Source organism: Chinchilla lanigera, unplaced genomic scaffold (assembly GCF_000276665.1).
Source record: "Chinchilla lanigera isolate Chin_1 unplaced genomic scaffold, ChiLan1.0 scaffold00083, whole genome shotgun sequence".
Taxonomy (NCBI): Eukaryota; Metazoa; Chordata; class Mammalia; order Rodentia; family Chinchillidae; genus Chinchilla; species Chinchilla lanigera.
The window spans coordinates 5,830,802-5,850,983 of NW_004955484.1; positions in this window are offsets into that span (position 1 = coordinate 5,830,802).

Here is a 20,182-nt window from a genome sequence, read left to right on the forward strand (position 1 = left end):
TGGGGATCTAGCCTTCCCCGCCAATGGACTCTTGGAAGACACTCAAGCCACACCCAAAGCAAAGCGCAGGGAAGGTGCAAGCTCTCTGGGCCTCGGAGTTCTCATTGGTACAGTAAGTGCTATGATTCCTCCATGTTTCTCTACTGGGGAGCAGCAAGTGACAGGCGAGGAAAGGCTGGGAACTACCCAGTGGAAAGTGCGAGTCAAACTTGAGGTGGGAAGATCCTGAGGGCTCAAGACCAACCCACCACTCCCATCCTGGGACCATGCCTGCCCTCCTGGCTCCCAGGAACATCTGGGAATTCTCCTGCATTACCAACATCCTGGGAGTGAGACTGAGTTGGGCAAAGCTCAGATTTATTTTCTTATTTATTTTTTAGTGTTCACATTTCCTTGGACTGTTTGTTCTTTCTTGTTTTGAAAGGGACAAGTTCTACCCTTCAGTCGAGGCGCAGCATAGCATAGAGGGCAAAATGGTTAGTAAAACCCATGGTCTGCGGGGCCAGACCCCAGTTACGTACAACTCTGCCACATTTGCATTTACACCTGTGTCCTTGGGAAGCTGCCTGCCTCTCTGCCTCAGCATCCTCACTTGTACAATGGTGATGGTAAGAGTCCCCATCTGATGCGTATTAAGTGAATACACATCCTGTACTGAGAAGAGAGCCCTGGCACAAAGGGGAACGCTCAGCAAATATTATTATTATTAATCAAAATTTTCTGATCCACTCAGTGAGGAAGCCTAACCAAGAGATTCCTGATTCAGTCTCAAAAGACCTCACTAAGTCAAAATCCTCTTGTTCAGAGGGTTCTTAAGTTTCTAGGGTCCATGACTTGTTGAAAGAAATGATTAATGTGGTAGAACCTCTGCAGAAATGTTAACATATGCCCCAAATTTCACTTATATTTTCAGCACATTCGTGGAATCATCAGAATCCCTAGACCCTTTCAGTATTTTTTTTTATGTTTTGAGACAGGGCCTCACTCTGTAGTTCAGGCTGACCTTGAACTCACTATGTAGCCCATGCTGGCCTCAGACTTGCTACAGTTCTGCTGCCTCAGTGTCCCAAGTGCTGGGATCACAGACGTGTGCTACCATGCCCAGCAGAGGCCCTAGAACCTGATGAGGAATTTTTATGTTACTGTCTTCTTATTTATTAGGTCATTGGGACCATCCAAGTGCAGCTTTGGATGTACTAAGGATAAATATTTGATCAGAAAATTTTATTATGGTTATTGACTGGAGGTCCACAAAGGAAAGAAAATGTATGCTATAACTGAACCTAAGTAGACGCTGTAAATCTCTTGATGCACTTGATGCATGTCTGCATCCAATGCAACCTGGTCAAAGAGAACTGTGGAGAAATATTTTCTCCACCCCTACTCCCATGGCAACTGCAAAAATGGCCAGGGGTCATCTTGTTGAGAATTCCCTATTTTAGAGAAATGGAAGGTCAAAGTCATGAACCTCAGTTCACAGAGTTTTAAAAAAAATTCCAAGTTATATATGGAACTAGCATTTACAGCTGGGGTTTGGGAGAATTTAACAAACGAATAATAGCAAATATACCCTTTCATATGATTATACCCTGCATGACTTCACTGGTATTTGGTAGGAAGTAAGGGTTGGGCTCATAAGAGTTTAATTTTCAGGTTAGACAGAAGCATATTTCAAATCCTCTGATATACCCACTTAACAAATACCACCTTTTCCACCTTCTCGATGTATTTCTCTATTCCTATACCATTGCTCTGTAAAATTAATTTGTTACCCAGCAGTACCTTAAATCACTTTTCTACGAAGCCGTGGGTATGGTTTGGAAGAGGAAGAAAGAAGGGACTCCTTGTTTTTTGTTTTTTGTTTCACTATCAAAGGCTGATAATTCAGGAAAAAACTGGTTAAGGCTATAGATAAATGTCAAAGTGATTTAGTATTTTCTTTGGGAAAGAATACTTTTTAAAAAAATTAAGTACAGAGAGGATTACAAAACTGCAAAACAGAGTTGAGTGTCTTTACATCTGGTAAAAAGGGTTAGAGAGAGAAAAATAAAATGGGAAAGGTAAGTGAAAGAGTCCAGGACAGTAGGCAGCATAGCAGGGAGGAAAAGAAAATCTCCTCTCTGTGGGAGAAGGGTGGTGGGCGGAAGAGGGATGTTTGGTGAGGGCAGATGGACCTGTGTTGAGGAGCCGAGGAGAACACAGTAATTGCTGTTTTCTTTCCACGTGTATTTGTTTTGCATGCCCTTCACTGCCCAGTGAATGTGACTTAAACATACTAAGCACTTAACAGATCAATGAAACAGAAACAAAGAGAATGTGTAAAGTACCAGAAGCTTTGAAATTAATTTTGATTTAGAAACATTCTTTATGTAGACTGTGATCTTATTATTATCAGCTGCCATCTGATTCCTTGAAGAACTGCTTTTTTTGTTTTTTGTTTTACAGATCTTCATCTCCTTTAATCTTCGGCTTCAGAAGCTCTACACCAAATGAGATAACTAAAGCTTCCTGTATGAGGCAGCAGTGTGGTCTGGGGAGGATTACCCTTAAGATTCTTGTAGGAGTATGAAGAATCCTGTCCTTTGGGGGTTCAGAGCCTCTGTAGACCTGGGCCTCTAGTTACACATCTTGATGTTTGGGACCATGATAGAACCTGATGACCATATATTTGTGGACTATAGACAATTACTTAAACTTCTGTGGAAAATAATTTCTGAATTGGGGAATGAAAACATAGAATTGCAAAGAAACAAAGAGATATTAATTTTTAAAAGATCAACATTCAGCAGAAGTATCAATCCTGGCTAGAGAAAAAGTACTATCCTGGTGTGATGGAATGAGACGTGAGCAGAATACTGAACTGGAATCACATAGCTTTTGAATGAAAATGGCTCATATTTGGATGACTGGCTTATATACCCTTATAATTACATCTAGTCCAAAGGCATGCATTGATATGTGTAGGTGGCCCTTAAAATATTTCATTCACCAGAAAGCGGCTTAGAGAGAACTCTACCCTGCTATTTCAGTGGTGTTTGAAATAACTGCAAAAGGTCACATGTCATGAATAATAGACACAGAGCAACACTTCTTGAATAAACACGGAGCTGAGACCTCAGTGATGGTAGGTTTTTCTGGAGGGTAGTGGAAGTAGGACACTGGTATTAATATGGTGACCCCTAGTGTCTCATGGTGGTAGCACGACTTGGAATCACACCAGCACCCTGCCCTAAGTAGGGCCTCCCTACAATCTTCTGCCTGAAGGAGTTATTGCCCATCATGAGTATTTACGTCATTAAAACCATCATGTTAAGCAAAACCCTCTTCAACTATAATGCATTTTCTTCACAATATCCATTTCCAACTCCTGCTGAATAGAACTGAGTCTTGACATGGTTTTTTTCTTATAATGTGTGGCCTCCTGTCTAAGCATTTCAAAGATCAAGACACATCAATTCATTACTGTGGTTGGGATGTCATAGGCAATGGATAATGGCATCAATGAATGGATGGTTGGAGGAGGTGGGTATTGCTGCATCCATGGCCAACATGGAACTAGGAGCAAGTAGAGGACAAGCAAACAACGTGGGAGGGTGAGGGCACAGGTACCATGTCTGTCATCTGTTAAGACTTTTCACTTTGTACCCTTGTCCAGAAACTGGTGCATATGATGAACTAAGAACAAGCAATTAGATTCTAAGCAATCAGATTCTATTTGTTTATACAAGGAGGTAAGGAATGTCAAATTAAGCAGCTAATTCAAGCTACCTAACCTCCTTCCCTGTTATCTATCTAGATATATCAGAGAAAAGGTTTTTTTTTGGGGGGGGGGATTTGAATCATACACACCTGTCTTCATTTCCAATACAGGAAGGTACAGCCTAAACAATAATTAAAGCTAGCTCATTAACTAACAGGAAACATACTTGACATAGAATAAATGGGCTGGCAGTTGGTTCAAATCCCAGTGCTCTTCAGTTTATGGTTATTGCCCTGTTTTATCAAGTATAAAAGATTTTTCTTGTCAGTGCGCCAAATGTACTTGGGTGTCAGTAAAAGATCGGAGATACAGTATGTTAGTTAGTGGTTTAAGACTCAAGTCACAATCTCATAAAGACTATAAAGTCTTTTAATTGCACAAACAGCAGTGATTATTTTCTTCCTCTCCATGCTGGTATTTTTTTTTTTTTTTTTAAGTTTCAACTCCAATGTCTGGAGAAATACCATCTGATCCAAAAGAAAGCATGGGCCATTCTCTGGTCTTCATTGGTCTATTGGGAAACAAAGGCAAGATAGTACACACACATACACACACACAAATGCAATATATTTCCATATTTGATCAGCTCTTAGGAGACGTCTTTATGGCTTCCCCTTCTTTTGATCTAGACCTCCACATTTGGGTGGTGGCTCATCCTTCCTATAGAAGCTTCATTTATGCTCCAAACGGACAATTGAAGAGAGAAGCTCTGAGTAACTGCTTTAAAGATAAATACACAATGTATTAACTGTTGTTATTCTCTTAATACCTTGCTATGAAATTTTTAAAAAATTTCCATAAAAAAGGAGCAAAGGCCATCAATGGCCATTGCCTCTGCTCAGATGCAGGAAGGAAGCAGGTTGTCTAAAGTACTTAATTTCTCTCCCTCATCAAATTCTTGGTTATATTCACCTACTCCACAATATGCCTAAAAATCCATCCTACTGCCTCAGAACAAATCATGAACATCTGGGCCTTGGTTGTAATTTCAAAGGAAAAATTAGCAGATTTAAATATCAGCACAGGGACTCTCAAGTTCGTGAATGTTGCATTCAACACGAAGCCCTTTGGCTACCGGGCTCAGAGTGTCACACTGCAGAATACACATTCCCAGAGGCATCTGTGAACAACGTGGCTCCATTGGGTGACTTCAAGGTTCAACTACTCATGACATTCTTGGGGAACACTGCTAATGTATGACCAGAAAGGCTGACGATGGTTTGTGTAGGCCCCTTCTAGGATGTAGGAAATGGTATGCACTTGAGTGTCAAGGGTATGGGAAACCAGGTGAGGGGAAGACACCTACAGTGCTAGAGAAAATGCTATAGTTATCTCTTTACTGGGATAAAAACTTGTAATAAGTTAAAATAAAACTAAAGTACCAAGAAGCCCATAGTCCATTGGGCTCTGTGGCACTGGAACGACACTACTGCTCTCTATGCCACAAGCTTCTTATTTCTGAGGAAGCCTATTTTATAGAAACACATCAGAACATCTTCTTTTACCTTTGGACAAAATGAAACTGCATCCTTGGGAGTTTCCCACCCATTGCTCTCTTGGCTACTTTACTGCAGTACTATTTCATTACTTATTGATTTTTCAACGCGTCTCTGCATGGCTGTAATTTACACAGGTCCTTGCAGCCCTTAGCAATTCTTAACACCTCCAGGTAAGATCACCGAGTCCACTAGAGAGAGAGTCAGCTACTGTCTTTCCTGGAATGATGAAAAATTAGTGAATCTCATTGCTCAAATAAGTACCTCTGGGAGGCCATGGTGGATGAGGAAGAACATCACTGTGGTTCAGATGGTACTAGGAGAGCACAAATGAGGCTCGCTCTAGACCGGAAGTTGTCACGTTCTTGGTGCTGCAGAGCGCTGTGAAACTATTATTTCAGTATTGAAATCAGGAGGGTTTTGTAGGTTGACAGTAATGAACAAAGAAAGAAAGAAGCAAAGAAAGACTAAGGACTGAGACTAAAGCTGGTAAGACTGGTGTATTATGATCTTTCAAAAAATCACCACTGTCATCAATTTTGTGAAATACGTGTCTGTCTTTGTTGTAATTGAGATTCCACATGGAAAAAAAAATGGAAGTAAAGGAAAATGTTGGCATGATGGGAAAAAGTAGAATAATAAAATGGTAAGTATCTTCTGGAGAGTTCTCGTGTGGATAAAATTCTGGTGTTATAAAGAGGAAAATAAACTAAAAATTATATATGTATATTTCAGAAACCTATCATTTAGATTTATAGTAATAAACTGGTATATTTACCAAGTCTCATATCCAGACTTCATTCCTTTTTGCTTTTAAAAGTTTACAATTTTAAAAATGTACTCACTTTTTGCATGACTTGAGAAAGAAGCAAGGAGGAAGGGACAGAGAGATGTTGATCAATAGATCCTAGGTTGCAGTTAGAAAGGGGAAAGAAGTTCTTGTTGCTATTATTACACAGTAGGGCCACTGTAGATGGCAACTAGGTGCTGTATATCCCAAAAAGCTAGAAGAAAAATTTTTTTATGTTTTGCTATAAAGAAGAGACAAACGTTTGAAGAGACAGGTTTAACTTGTTTACACAGTGTATACCTGGATCAAAACATCACAGGGCTGGGGATATAGCCCAATGGGACAGTGCTTGCCTAGTTTACATGAGGCCCTGGTTCCATCCCCAGCACTGGAAAAAAAGGGATAAAAACTTATAATAATTTAAAATAAAACTAGAGTACCAAGAAGCCCATAGTCCATTGCGCTCTTGTGGCACTGCAGTGACACTACTGTTCTCTATGCTCTCCATTAATGTATACAATTTTCCATTTTTATGTCAAAAAATATATTTAATGAAAAATAAAAATTTAGAAATGTATTCAGCTATTTTGTTATATACTTCTAGGAGATATATTTGTTTTGTGCATAAAATTCCTTCATGAATATTTATGCTATGTAGTAGTTATGGTGAGAATGTGATTGATAAATGTGAATGAAAAAATTAGTATTGTTAAATAATCATAAGAAAAATGATGTGATTGTTTTCATCCAAAGATAAGATTGGATTCTCTCTTTGCTTCCTCTATTTTTTTTTTTTTTTTTTTTTTTTTTTTTTTTTTGGTACAGGTAATCGAACTCAGGAGCTTGAGCTTGCCAGGCAGGCGCTTGTGCCACTGAGCTATATCCCCGGCCCTGCTTCTTCTATAAAATGATAACAAATTCCCTTGAAGGAGTGGTTTTTTTTGCATTGGCCTTGTGGAGAAGCCATTGGTTGAAAAAATGGGTACATGTCAGAGTGTTTACACAGTCTCAGGTAGATCATCTAACGCTATGAACTGAAAACCATTTCTGGATAGTTCCAAACAACAAACTTAACTAATCAGAGAATTAGCTTAAAGTGAGTTTAGGAAGCATCTGCTCTAATTATTGTTTGATTTGTTGGGATCAGTGAACATAATCTAATTAAAGGAGCTATTTGGAATTTGAAGGTGAAAAGAAACAATCTATTGTAAAAAACGACATTTTATTTTTTGATTGTCTATTGCTTATTATGTTTATTAGTAGTAGTATTGCTATGTGTACTTCACCTAACTTGTACCCGATTTTCCAGTACATGGGGATTTAGTGAGGAAACTGTAATAAACAGTGGCAGTCACCGGCTCTGTGAGCTCTTCCCCCACTTTGGAACATGTGCTCTGTGTGTGTTTTTTTGCTGGGAGGCTCTAAAGCTTACTTGGTTTGACAAGGGCAGACCTATCCTTTAGGTCTGGCTTAATTCAAGCTGAACACCTCCTTACTTTGTCCACAGTGACAGATCCATGCAGAGACAATGAGAACCCAATTCAGACTCTTGGTAACACCGTTGGCAATGGGGAAAGGGAGTGTCTCTCCCCTGTGGAGATTATAAGGGCAGAATACGAGCTCACAGCTGCCAGAAGCTACTGTGGGCAAGTAGCCCACCTGAAAATAAGGCAAATAGAGAAGAAAATAAAGCCAGAGTAAGTGTGGGCAAAATTGAAGAGTACTTCATGTATCATCATTTGAGATGCTGAATCCAGCCAAAGTTTTCTACCCTGGGTATTTTAGTATACAAATTAATACATTCTTACTTAACTTGTGCCACTATAAATTTGGTTCCAGTTAGTTTCAATCAAAAGTGCCCTGACTACTCAGGGTAATTTTGTCTACGAACAAGCTGCATGTTTCAAATGGATTTCTTTTGTTCTGAAATACAGTTAGCAGGTTTAGGCTGGTTCACATAATTAAAAGAAATTTAATGATTTTGTTGTCTATCTGAGAAGATGCTGCAAAAACATCTTAGAAGTGATCCTGAAACCATCTTTGTATGAGAGCAAGAAAGGAGACATCAAAAAACTTTTCTTAAAAATAACGATGGAGAGGAAGGTTTGCTATTTTTGTGTTTTGTTTGTTTTAGGTATTAGGAATTATGTAAGATCTGAAGCATTGTGTTTCATTTGCATCTACAATACGAGACAAAGATCTGAGTGTGTAGTAGACACTTATTAGACTGAGCTTATTAGAATTGCTGTCAGTTATTAATGCTTATTATATATTAAGAAATGAAGGCACTTATGGCATGCCACTGTTTCTGAGGAATTTAATGCAATCTAAAAATGATCAGAGTGTTCTCTGAAGATTGACAAAATTCCCAGAAAACACCAAGAACATAAATCAGTGGGAAGAGCCTTCTTTTTCTGTGTGACTGACATAATCACCTTCTACAAAAAGGCATTTAAATGCAAAGATCTAAGCTCACTTTATTCATGCTCAGGCTGCAGGAGCCCACTACCTATTCCTTCCTTCAGACGACATGTGAGAATAGTAACCTTGTTTGAATTCCCAGATGTGGCCAAAATCTGGGCTATACTCAGGATTTCTTTGCCCTTGGAATCCTCTAGGATGAACACCATTAAAAGAACACATTCATTTTGAACCAACTATCTCCTAGGTATTTATTTCCTAACCATCTTTTTCTGATGCTAACTGTTGGCCAAAATATGAAGCCACTTGAAAGCCACATGGAAGAGAGAGATCTGAAGCCAGAGGAGAAAACACAAACACTACACAGGCGAAAGGCTCAAAGAGTTTCCCTAGTATGGCAGCTCATCCATATGGCAGTGTGGCTCTGAGTGAAAAATCAAAGTCGTAAAACCATGGCTATAGCCGGGGAAGACGGGCGGGCTGCTGGACTTAGAAAGACTGCACTGTCGTGCTGAGAAGTGGGCCAGCCAGAGGCTGCGGGGGACCAGACAGGAATTCCACAGCAGGAAGATGGACTTCGGCCCTGTTTTACCTTTCCGGACTCATCTCTCTTTGCCCCTCTGTTCCAGCTCCGGTAGGCTGCTTGCCAGCCTTACTTTCATGCGCTGTGCCCCTCACAGCTCTGTGCTTTTGATGATGCTGGTCCTTCTGTCTGGAATGGCCACCTCCTCTGCTCTCCTTCACCCCATCAAAGCCCTCAGCAACCCACCCACCTCTCTGTGCTTTTATTCCCAGCCCTCACGCATGCTCTCCGCTACCTGGGTGCCATTGCATGCCAGCCTTGTTTTTTTATTTTTTTCTCTCCCATGCTTTCACATAGTTTTAGTTTTTTCTTTCTTTTTCTCTGTTTTCTACCTCCTCCTTAATCTTCCCAATCTCTTCTTCTAATCACCTCCTCCTGAAAACCTTCCCTGATGTCTCATCCCACTGTAGATGACCCTCGTCCATGCTCCTGGAGCTCTCAGTGACTGCTCCATCATCTAGCACCAGTGACCTGCCTGAAGATCTCCTCCATGTGCCTACAGTGGCCTTGGGCATGGAGATCACAAACCAGCTGGGTGTGCATTCCTGTTGCACAGTGCCTGGTGCTCAGCAGGAAGTGCAGGTGGGCAGACAGATGGCTGGAAGTATGATTTAATCCTTCAAGGCCCTGCCCTCATGTCACTTCTTCTGGAAAGTTCCATAATCCACCCAGAGCTCTTGTACTTTATCTACATCTATATCTATATCATCTATATCTATATCTATATATGATTTAAGCATTCCCACAGTTTGGTTTGCTTTATGGAAAGGCCCCGCCCCTCTCCTGCTACAGAGTATAAGCTCTTTGAGGTCAAGATTTAACACTCCTTCATCTTTATGGCTCTAAGGATGCCTCACTGATGTTGGAGCCAGTTTGTTTCTGTTCCACAAACACTTAAGGAAATTTATATGGTATCACGAGGTCAGAACAATATGAAAGCCACTCAAACAAACCCTGAACTGGACAAGAGAAACTTCCTGGATTTGGATATTAAAACAACTGATCTATCAAGCTTAACCAGTAAAGTGAGATGGGTATGGAGGAGGCTCAGTGTAGTAATACATGCTAATACCCAGTGAGCACTTACTACAGGACACGGGCTATTTGGGGCGCCTTTCCAGTCTCAAACCACCACCTACTAGCACTCAGTGGGACCTCAGCGTGACTTCTGTTTCCATCAGTAATAACTACACACCTGTAACTCAGGTGAGGGAGTTGGCCCTGGTGTTTTGGGCTTGTATATGAAAGCTGAGATTATATGGATTTGTTCTGAGGGTTAGCAGAGAGCCTCATCAATTGCTCTCTGCCCACACTTGAGAATTTAAGCCAAAATTATTTTAAATTCTATTAACCTGTGAGTTTTACACCTTGAACTGAAAAGAATTCCTCTTTGAATTTTAAGATGTTTTCAGTAAATAAGCAGCTGGATTTTAGGCAGGAAAGGACAACTGAGGGTGTTTTCTTCAGGATATCCTAATAGCAGCGCCAGTGTTTCCCACAGGATGGGTATAGATCCTGTACCAGGGACTCTATGCCCCTCATAGCAGGTACCCTCTCTGCTTCCTACCTTGCAAGGCCATAGTATACAGTGAATACAGGAAAGAGTGTAGAAGGCTGGCCCAGTGCACAATTACAGGAGGAGCTATTGTATAGGTGCAGCCCTCACAGCGATCTCAAGAGGGCAGGGATTGTTCTCCTCGTTTTAAAGAGGCTGATAAAACTGTAAAAGAAAGCCAGCAACTTTCCCAAAGCCAGACTGTTAGTAAATGGCTGAGCCAGAATAAGAATCCAGGTTTGTCTGAGTCTATGTTACTCATCAACACAAAGGGAAGCCTAATCTTACTACTACTCAATTGTTTCGTGACTCCAAGAAAGTGATTTCCTCTTTGGGCTGCAGTGTTTGTTGTGGGAAAAGACGTTAATAAGTGGGATAGCAAATTTGGGCCTCACAGAGGTTCTGAGTCCTGGGACTTGAGGTGACCCTCAACTATGGTCTAGAGTGTAGACCATACTCTTGAATAGAGGGCTGACTCCTAAAACATGGGCATATAATGCAGTTTCAGAGGCCTCTTGAGAAAGGGTATATCCGAGCCACTTGTGATATCACAGAGAGGTTACCAGGAATAACTAATAAAAAAGCCCACAACATGTCCAAGTGCCACAGTGACAGATGTGACTATACATAAATTAGTCTTGCAGAAAGCTACTTGCCTGGGGTCATCATAAATTTCTGATGGTGCAACACAAGACTGATTGTATTTACTTTTGCTCTCTGTCAGGTAGAAGAGTATGGTAGGCCAGTAAAACGATTTAGTTGGCCGGCAAATTATCTGCAAGATTGATTAGAAATAGGAAGCAAGCAATTGGCAAATTGTCAATGCACAGAAAAGAATACTCAATAACTAGATCCAGAGATTAAATTAACTTAACACAGGGGCACTGTTTGAAGAGGAGGTTTCCTTGAACTATTGTGATATGATTTGGACTGAAATTACTCTGTGTGTGTGTGTGTGTGTGTGTGTGTGTGTGTGTGTAGATGTGTGTGAGATGAAGATAGGTAACACAGTACTACTATTGGCTCTCAAGATTAGGAAAGCAGTAAAGATAATACCCAAGGGACAATGGTCCTTACTGCTCATCATCCTAAAAGAGATCATTTCATGAAAATTAGAAAGAAAACATCAGCCATGTAATAAATTACAGTGCGTATCCCAAGAACTGGAAGCTGACTGCTATTGTTCTCTTCTCCTAAATGATGTGCCTGGATGATACCATCACTCTAACGTGATTATGTATGCAAATGGCACAGACAGTTATACAATTTACAATTTGGCTGAAATTGTTAAAGAAGTGGCAAATGGACTTTGACAAATTGCAATCTGAGGCTTTAAAAATGAACTTTTATCACAGAGCAAGAAAACAACCAATATTCAGCTGTGCTTATGTAAATTCCTGGAGCAACATGCAATGGAGACGAAACTGATGCGTGCTCAACGACATGTCCAAAATGCGCCTCAACTCCTCACTCTGGCTGGGAAATGGATTACTCAAATACAGCTCTGGTTGAATCAAATATTGGGTTAATAGGGAATTATCATACATACCACACATGGATTACCAATTTTAAAAGAATTAGGCCACAACAAAATACATTTAATTTAATATTTCTTTGATGAGTCAGAGGGCACTTCAAGATCTTGTTGTGCCCTCAGGTCATCATTACGAGCCACTATTGACATTGGTGAAGCTTGGGAGATAGTTAATGAAGAGATCTGGTCAGCAGAACACAGGAAAAAACAAGGAGCCTGCTGTTTTTAGACTTTTATGTCAGGGTATTTCCCTTTCGATTTTGATCCCTTTATATCCCTAGGGAAGCCTGTAGTCCACTATCCTTTTCCTATCCAGGCCAGAGCTTGGCTGTGTCGTAGTAGGATCTCATGATGTTTTTCATTCAGAGGTTCTTACTGGCATCTGTAGCCTTCTCTTTTATTATCATATATTCTGTATTTTTCTATTAAGTATGTTTACCACAATTTTCCGTCCTTGCCCCCATACAGACACTATGTCTATATTCATAGAGTCAGCAGTTCTGTATATCGACAGGTTTCACATCTGAGGAGTCAACCAACTACATACAACCAGACACAAACAATTGGGTCTGTACGGAACATGTACAAACTTTTTCTTATTTCCTAGACAATATGGTATAGCGACTATTTAAGTACCATTTGCATTATATTAGGTATTATAAGCAATCTAGAGATGATTTAAAGTATAGAGAAGGATATGCATAGGTTATACGCAGATACTGTTTTAGATAAGAGACTTTAACATCCTCAGATTTTGGCATCTGCAGGAGGGCCTAGAACCAACGCTCCATAGAAATGAAGCAACAAAACAGAATGCTTTAAAAGTTTTTATTTGTACAAAGTGTAAAGGATAATTATATATGGTCTCTGTCCTCCAAGATTTACTGTCTCAAATATATTGGTGCATGCATACAGAGAGAGAACATGCAAGAAAGTCAACCCAAAGGAAAGGGCCAGCATAGCACATAAGTTTAGGCTTCAGCCACCATGTTTCACAGGTTTAGGGTTTCCTAACCAAGTAAATAAGGCCAATTTCAAGTTTATTCTTCTGTTTCTGCTGTTTTTTGAAGTATAAGTTATTCACTTTCCTTTTAAATTATAGGGCACAAAATTAGACTGTAGGAGAGTGTTTACCAGTGTAGGGCATAATGAGAAGGTTACTTGTGGTCTCAACATTTTGTATTTCTAGCCAGAAAATTTCTAACAGTGGCTGGTTAGTTCACTTGGTTAGCAAATAGGTAATAATGAAGCCAAAAGAAGGAGTTCAGTACCCTGTGGGCCAGTTGGCTTCACCAGTTTCTAACTACAGACTGGATATTAAGTTTGATGCCAATGTGCGTCAGCCATCTTGAAAATAGAAGTGAATCACCATAGAGGCAAAGCCAGTGGTCAGGAAATAATATCTGGGAAAACAATTTCCACATCAGTAAAAATCAAAGTCACAAGAATTGAAATAGGATAACATTTTGTATGTTAAGTCAGTTTGGAAAGCAAGAGAGAAGAAGTAAGAGAAAGAGTCACTGAGTGAGAAACAGAGAACCCCATATTGTCATGAAAAGTGAAATAGCTGCTCTAACACAGCAGGTGGTAATGTAAATTGGGACAGCTTTTTGGAAAGTGATCTGGCAATGAAAAAGCCCAGCCCCTTGCTCCTTGTCTCAGTAATTCTACTTGGAGGAATCTATCCTACAGAATTCTGGAAGCTGCTACTTTCCTCCAGAATGTTCCCCTCCCCATGTCCTGCATTTTATCACTATTGGTAACAAGTTTGGGTGACAGATGCCTCAGAGAACAAGCTAGGTGATTCTCTTTTTGAGAGAGTGGATAAAAAAACTTGAGTAGAGGGAGAGAGTTTTGTTTGTCTAAAGATATTCATAACAATATAGAAAGGGTATCAAACAGTATGTACAGACAAAGGAATTTATACCAAAATCATAGGCATGATTATTCTAGATGTTGACATTAAGAATGATTTAATTATTCATAGTTCTCTGTATTTTCAAAGATTAAAAAACATTCATTTTTGTAATTAGAAAAATATTGACATAAGTTTCATAAGGCAATTTAAATGAAATGAAAATGTCTATATAATAGTGTGAAGTGACAAAAGTGGGACTCAAGATTGAAAAGTACAGTATGCTCATGTAGGAAAAATTTGCCTAAAAAATTGGAGTGAAAGTAATATATTGTTAAGAATCCTACACAGGTAGATAGCTCTGGATTGTGGCATTATAAAGGCCAGCATACTACCTTTCTGTACTTTCTTGAAATCACACACTACTTTTAAAATAAAAAAATAATGAATAACATACCTGGAAAAGAAAATATTGTAGTACAAAAAGAATCAGCATAAGAATGTAGATAAAATGGTGACACTCTTACCAATATGTCCCCAAATAACTGAAATACCACAAAGTAACAGCAACTCATCTGGAGGATTAATAGCATCTGTCTTAGTTACTTTTCTTGTTGCTGAGACAAAATACTGGATACCCACAAGGTAAAAAGGGAAGATCTAGTTCAGCTCACAGTTGGTAGAGGTTTCAGTCCATAGCTGGCTTGCTCCAAGGTAGAGTGGCATAGCAGAGGGAAATCACACAGGAGAAACATTTCATGTTATGGTGACAGAAGGCAGCAAGCCTGCCTTGTTTTTCTGTCCCTCTGTCTTCCAACCAGGCCACAAGCTTATTGATTGGTGTCACCCATATCCAGGGTGGGACTTTCATTTTCCATACAGTTAATCCCAGTATCACACCTTTAATCCACATTCACATACCCTAACCCAGCCACCTTCAAAACTCTCCACCTATGACCACACGAGGCTTCGGGGGGACATCTAGCTACAAGCCATAACAGCATCTCTGCACTGGGTTTTACAAATGAAATTACCATTTTATAAGTGAGTAATGTTCAAATATTGACAATTTCATACGGTCCAACCCAGTATATGAAGAACAACACAATTATTTATAGTAAATTAATTACTATATTACTACTTTAAATTAATTACTATATGGTCTGTTTTTATATGGTCTGTTTTTATTTTTATTCTTTTGCTTTACTATTTTTATTTTTACTTTTGACTGCTAGTCAGAAAAAAGCCCTATCTTTTCTAGAGTGGCAATTCTCACTTTTTTTTGGTCTCACTAGGCCTGTTCAAAACTTACAAAAGATGCCAACAAGCTTTTGTTTGTCAGGGTTATATCTATTGATAATACTAGAGATTGAACTGGAGAAATTGAAACATACTTATTAGCTCATTTGAAAATAAAATGATTAACCCATCATACAGTATTAACATAAGTAGCATATTTTAATGAAGATAATTATATTTCCCCAACTGAAATAATTTAGCAAGAAGAATGGCATTACCTGGGTCTCTTTGTGGTGCTGTAATAGAAAACCACAGACTGGGTAATTTATAAACAATAGAATTTTATTTTGCACTGTTCTGGAGGCTGAGAAGCCTATGATTGAGAAGCTGGCTGGTATGGTGCCAAGTGAGTGCCCAGTCTCTGCTTCAAAGGTCGTATGGTCTGTGTCTCAATGTTCCCCCAAAGCCACAGGCACCCATAGTGTGTGTGTGTGTGTCTGTGTGTGTGTGTGTGTGTCTGTGTGTGTATGTGTGTAGGTTTCCAGAGGCAGCTGAATCTAGAGTGTGTGATGCTGGGATTAAGGGTGTGTGATCAGTTCACTGATTAGTTTGGCACTGCCCTAGTCCCAGCAGCCTGGATAGAGTACAAAAGGGGCAGAAAGATGCTATGAAGTCCAGTTGTTGCTTTTGCTGTCTTCCGGCCCCATAAATAGTTGCCCCTCTGCCATGTCCTCCTGCCCTGGAGCCAGCCGATTATAGACTAAAACCTCTACATACTGTGAACTAAATAAACCCCACAGCACACTTTTGACAGAATAAAAGTAAAAAAAGCAATGGCATCCTTATATTAATATGTCAGTTGTTTTGACCTCAGGACACCCAGGGTACCCAGGGTATATTTGAGAACCACTGTTCTGTGGTAATGGGTACCTTCTCAGGGTCATGGTTCCTCCAAGAACCATGCATGTTCTCCCTCTGTAAGAGATGAGCATGTACACATATGTATACACACAGACAGAAGTGAATTTGTAAATAACTTTGGAGGTTCACTAGCTCCCTGAAGTCTAGGGATACTTGGCCTAGAAGGAAAATAAGAATTATTCTGACGATGAATTCTAAAGTGCCTAGGTCAAAACTATACTTTGCTAAGGAGTTTGATAATTACTGCTGTAGGAAAAAAATACGAATTCCAGCAAAACTAGAGAAATATTGTACCTAAAGTCACTAAAACACTGAATAAAATTAAATGGTACATAGTTGTTGGATCTGGCTAGCTGAGTTCTAACACTGAGAGCAAAAGGGCAAAGAATAAGTGCAAACTCTATCTTTTACATCTCTCGTCAAACTTCTCTTTTCCAAAAAACTTAACTGGCTTCAATTCAAAGACATGTTGAAAAAATAGAAATATATATTTTGGGGATAAAAAAATCCATTAAATTTTTTGATTGCATTGAGTTGCTTATCAAGGGTGTGTGAATAATGCCAGGAAAAGATACTTTTCTAAAAATCAATAAGTTGAAAGTGCTGTTTTAGGGTTGCAGGAGTTGTTGGTTGTGTTTCAGAGTTATTCCTATTGACCTGAATTCAAAAACAAGGTATTGATTTATAAAGTACCTTCAGTAAATAAATGCACATTCTTTCAGCTAACCCTAATAACCTGTAGCATACAGAACAAGGTTTCAGCTCAGCAAAGCTGAGCTTACAGTGTCACAATTAATCCTTTCTAAACGCCGTGAGGCTACTCTCATGCTGGGGAACCACACAGATGGTAGGCAAGAAAAGCCAGGAAACCCTGGGAAGAAGAAAGAGGGAGGAACATCTTAGCTTTTGTTCTGAAAGATGTTTCCAAATGTCATATTTGTTTACTAAGCATTTGGGAGGCACAGATAAAGCATAGCCTTCTAATGATGGAACAAGACTCACCAAATTCTTATTTAGAGTCATACCACTATTCCACAGTTCTGGTCGCACACCAACTTCATTGCAAACAGAATCAAATTTCACCCTAAGGTTCAACGTATATAAGGTAATTCATTTTGAACCATATATATTTTTTAAACTACAAAAATGAGAAACAAAGTACAGTACAGTATAGTACGAAGAGAAACAACACTAACCTTCCTTACCTCATTATTGCTCTGTACGTTCACTTTCATTACCCTTGTGCCCTTCTTACCACCCTGCTTGCTTTGCACTTTCTTTTTTTGTTGTTGTTTTTTTGTTTTTTTTGGTTTTTCTCCGGTACCAGGAACCGAACTCACGACCTTGCGCTTGCCAGGCAGGCGCTTTGCCGCTGAGCTAAATCCCCAGCCCCTTTGCTTTGCACTTCCTTTGGAGCTGTGCTGGATTGAATAATACTGTACAGTACAATATGTGCTAAAAAGCACCTGAAAAAGATTCACAGCAAATGTGCACAGATGTCTGCAACCACCATCTCAGCTGGGGGAAGCCATGACCACACATCAGAGCGAGGGAAGATGGCCGCCGTCCTGTTCGTCACCTGACGTGGAGTTCACCAATGGAAGCAAAATTTTACCAAATGTTTCTGTTTGCGAACCGAATTGTTCATGAACAGAATCCTTCACGAACAGATGTATTACTGGACTATGGCTCTACTTAACTTTACTCTTGAGACTGAATAATAAATATAAGCAGAAAAGCCTCTTTTTGGTTGACTGTTGGGTGCATTCTAGAGAAATACAGGGCGAGGGCCCTGGTCTCTGGTGTTAGATTCAAAGAATTCAATCTGCCATAAATTATCAGGTACAAATATTGGTTGATGGGGACCAGTTTACAGGGAAAAACCCCCACCAAAACCACTTTCTTCAAAATAATTTTCTAGTGATAGCAACTGACTTGCCTTTTCGTGAGGTAGGTAAACATCAGAAAAACCATCTTGAGCAAAGTAGAGAGATTAGGGTTTCTGTGCGTTGGGCTTCTTCTGGACTTTTCCTGAGATCGGTGACCAGGGATACTGAAGAGTGGTTATTAAGTGGCTGCACACCCTCATTATTAGTCAAGAGAAACTTATCCATTAAAACAAAGGTGAAATACAGCAACACAGCATTGAGCAGAAACGAAACAGGGAAGTGAAAGTACAAAGCAGGGGGAGTTGATCTGTGTCCCTGGGTAAGGCATCATGTTAGAAATCAGAAAGAAAACCACCTGGACACGTCTACTGAGCGTCCACAGAGAGGGACCTAAGGAAGTCTCTGCACTTACATTTAAATAGCAAGGAATCTATTTTTTAAAAACAATTGAGTTTTATTTCTCCTGATTGTCATTACTTTATTTAAATAATTTACTCCCTCAGAGTGTGTTTCTGGGGTCGTGTGATTCTCCTGGACGTGGTACGGGGTGGGGGGTGCGCTGTGAAGCGGGAGCTTGGGAATGGGATGGTGACGGGGCCAGAAGTGGGCGGAGGGCTCTGGGCCTCACACCTGGCTTCCATCACAAAGCCTATTTGATCTGTTTTTATATATTGCAGCTATGAGTAAGATTTTATTAGGAAAGAATTCGGCTGCTAAAAACAATGACAATGAAAGGTTGCAAGACACCGGTCTGTGGAAACTATGTTTAGACTGAAATGGACGTAGAACATTAAGAATTCTTCCGATGGAATTCAGCAGGTGACTTTTCTTTTCAAAAAGTTTCAAGTTATCCATTTTCATTATATAAAAAGTATAGCAAAAACATAAAAATAAAACACAGCAAGCTGTAATTCCATTACTCTGAGATCATAGCTATAACTATTTGGTGACTATTCTATTATTCTATTAGTGTGGTTTTTCTTTTCTTTTCTTTTCCTTTCTTTTCTTTTTTCTTTTTAAGACAGGGTCTCACTATGCAGTTCAGGCTAGCCTGGAACTCAGTTTGTAGCCCAGGTTACCCTCCAACTCACAGTGATCCTCTAGCCTCAGTCTCCCAAGTGCTGAGATTTCAGATGTGCACCATCATGCCTGACTTAGTATGGTTTTGCTATGTACATATATATGTCCCTCTTTTGCTCTTTTTTCTTTTTTTTGGTGGTACTTGGGATTGAAACCAAGGCCTTTGTACTGAGCTATATCCCTAGAACATTTTATTTTTTATTTTGAGGATGTGGGCTAAATTGCCCACATAAGATTCAAACTTGTTATCCTCCTGCCTCAGCCTCCCAAGTAATGGTATTACCCACCACACCTGGCTTTTTTTGTTATTTAAAAAAAATGAGATCAGAACATATAATACTGTTTTATTTAATTTTTTTACACATTATATTAAGAGCATCTTTCCATGCCAATGGATATAACTTCACATCATATATTATAAAGGCTGCCTGGGGTGCTAGTGCATAGAACTTTATTCATTGCTATCACACATCTAGTTTATCTAGTGCCTTATTGTACAGCGTTTGTCCTGCTGTTATAGACAATTGAACTATGAACATCCTAGATACTTCTACAGAGCAGAACTTCTGAACTGCAATGCTCTGGCATGCTGGTAGAATGCAGGTGAGTGATATATTTGGCAATATGGAGCTCTCCAATCATCTACTGGTCTCTTCCCCATGCCTATCCCTAGCACATGGGGCTGTGAGTTGCCTCCAGTGTTTATCTTGGTATACTCTAAAAGCATGCTTTTTTAGGTGACCCAGGACTCTAACATTCTTGTAGAGAATTAATATAGAGTGGGAGGTACAAATATGCCCTTGCAACCACACCAGCTGATTTTGAATCTCAGTGCTACCGTCTGCCAGCTGAAGGGTCTTGGGGAGGTGACTGTTGTGAGGCCCCTTGGTGACTTTACTTATTAAGTGGAGGTGGTGATAATATCTGCCTCATAGTTATTGTGCTGTTTAAGTTTAGTTAATACATGTTAAGGCTTAAAACAATGTCAGGTATCCAAGAGGTAATAAAAATGTAAATCACCACTATCTTTGTGCCTTCTGACAATACTTAAGCTGGGAT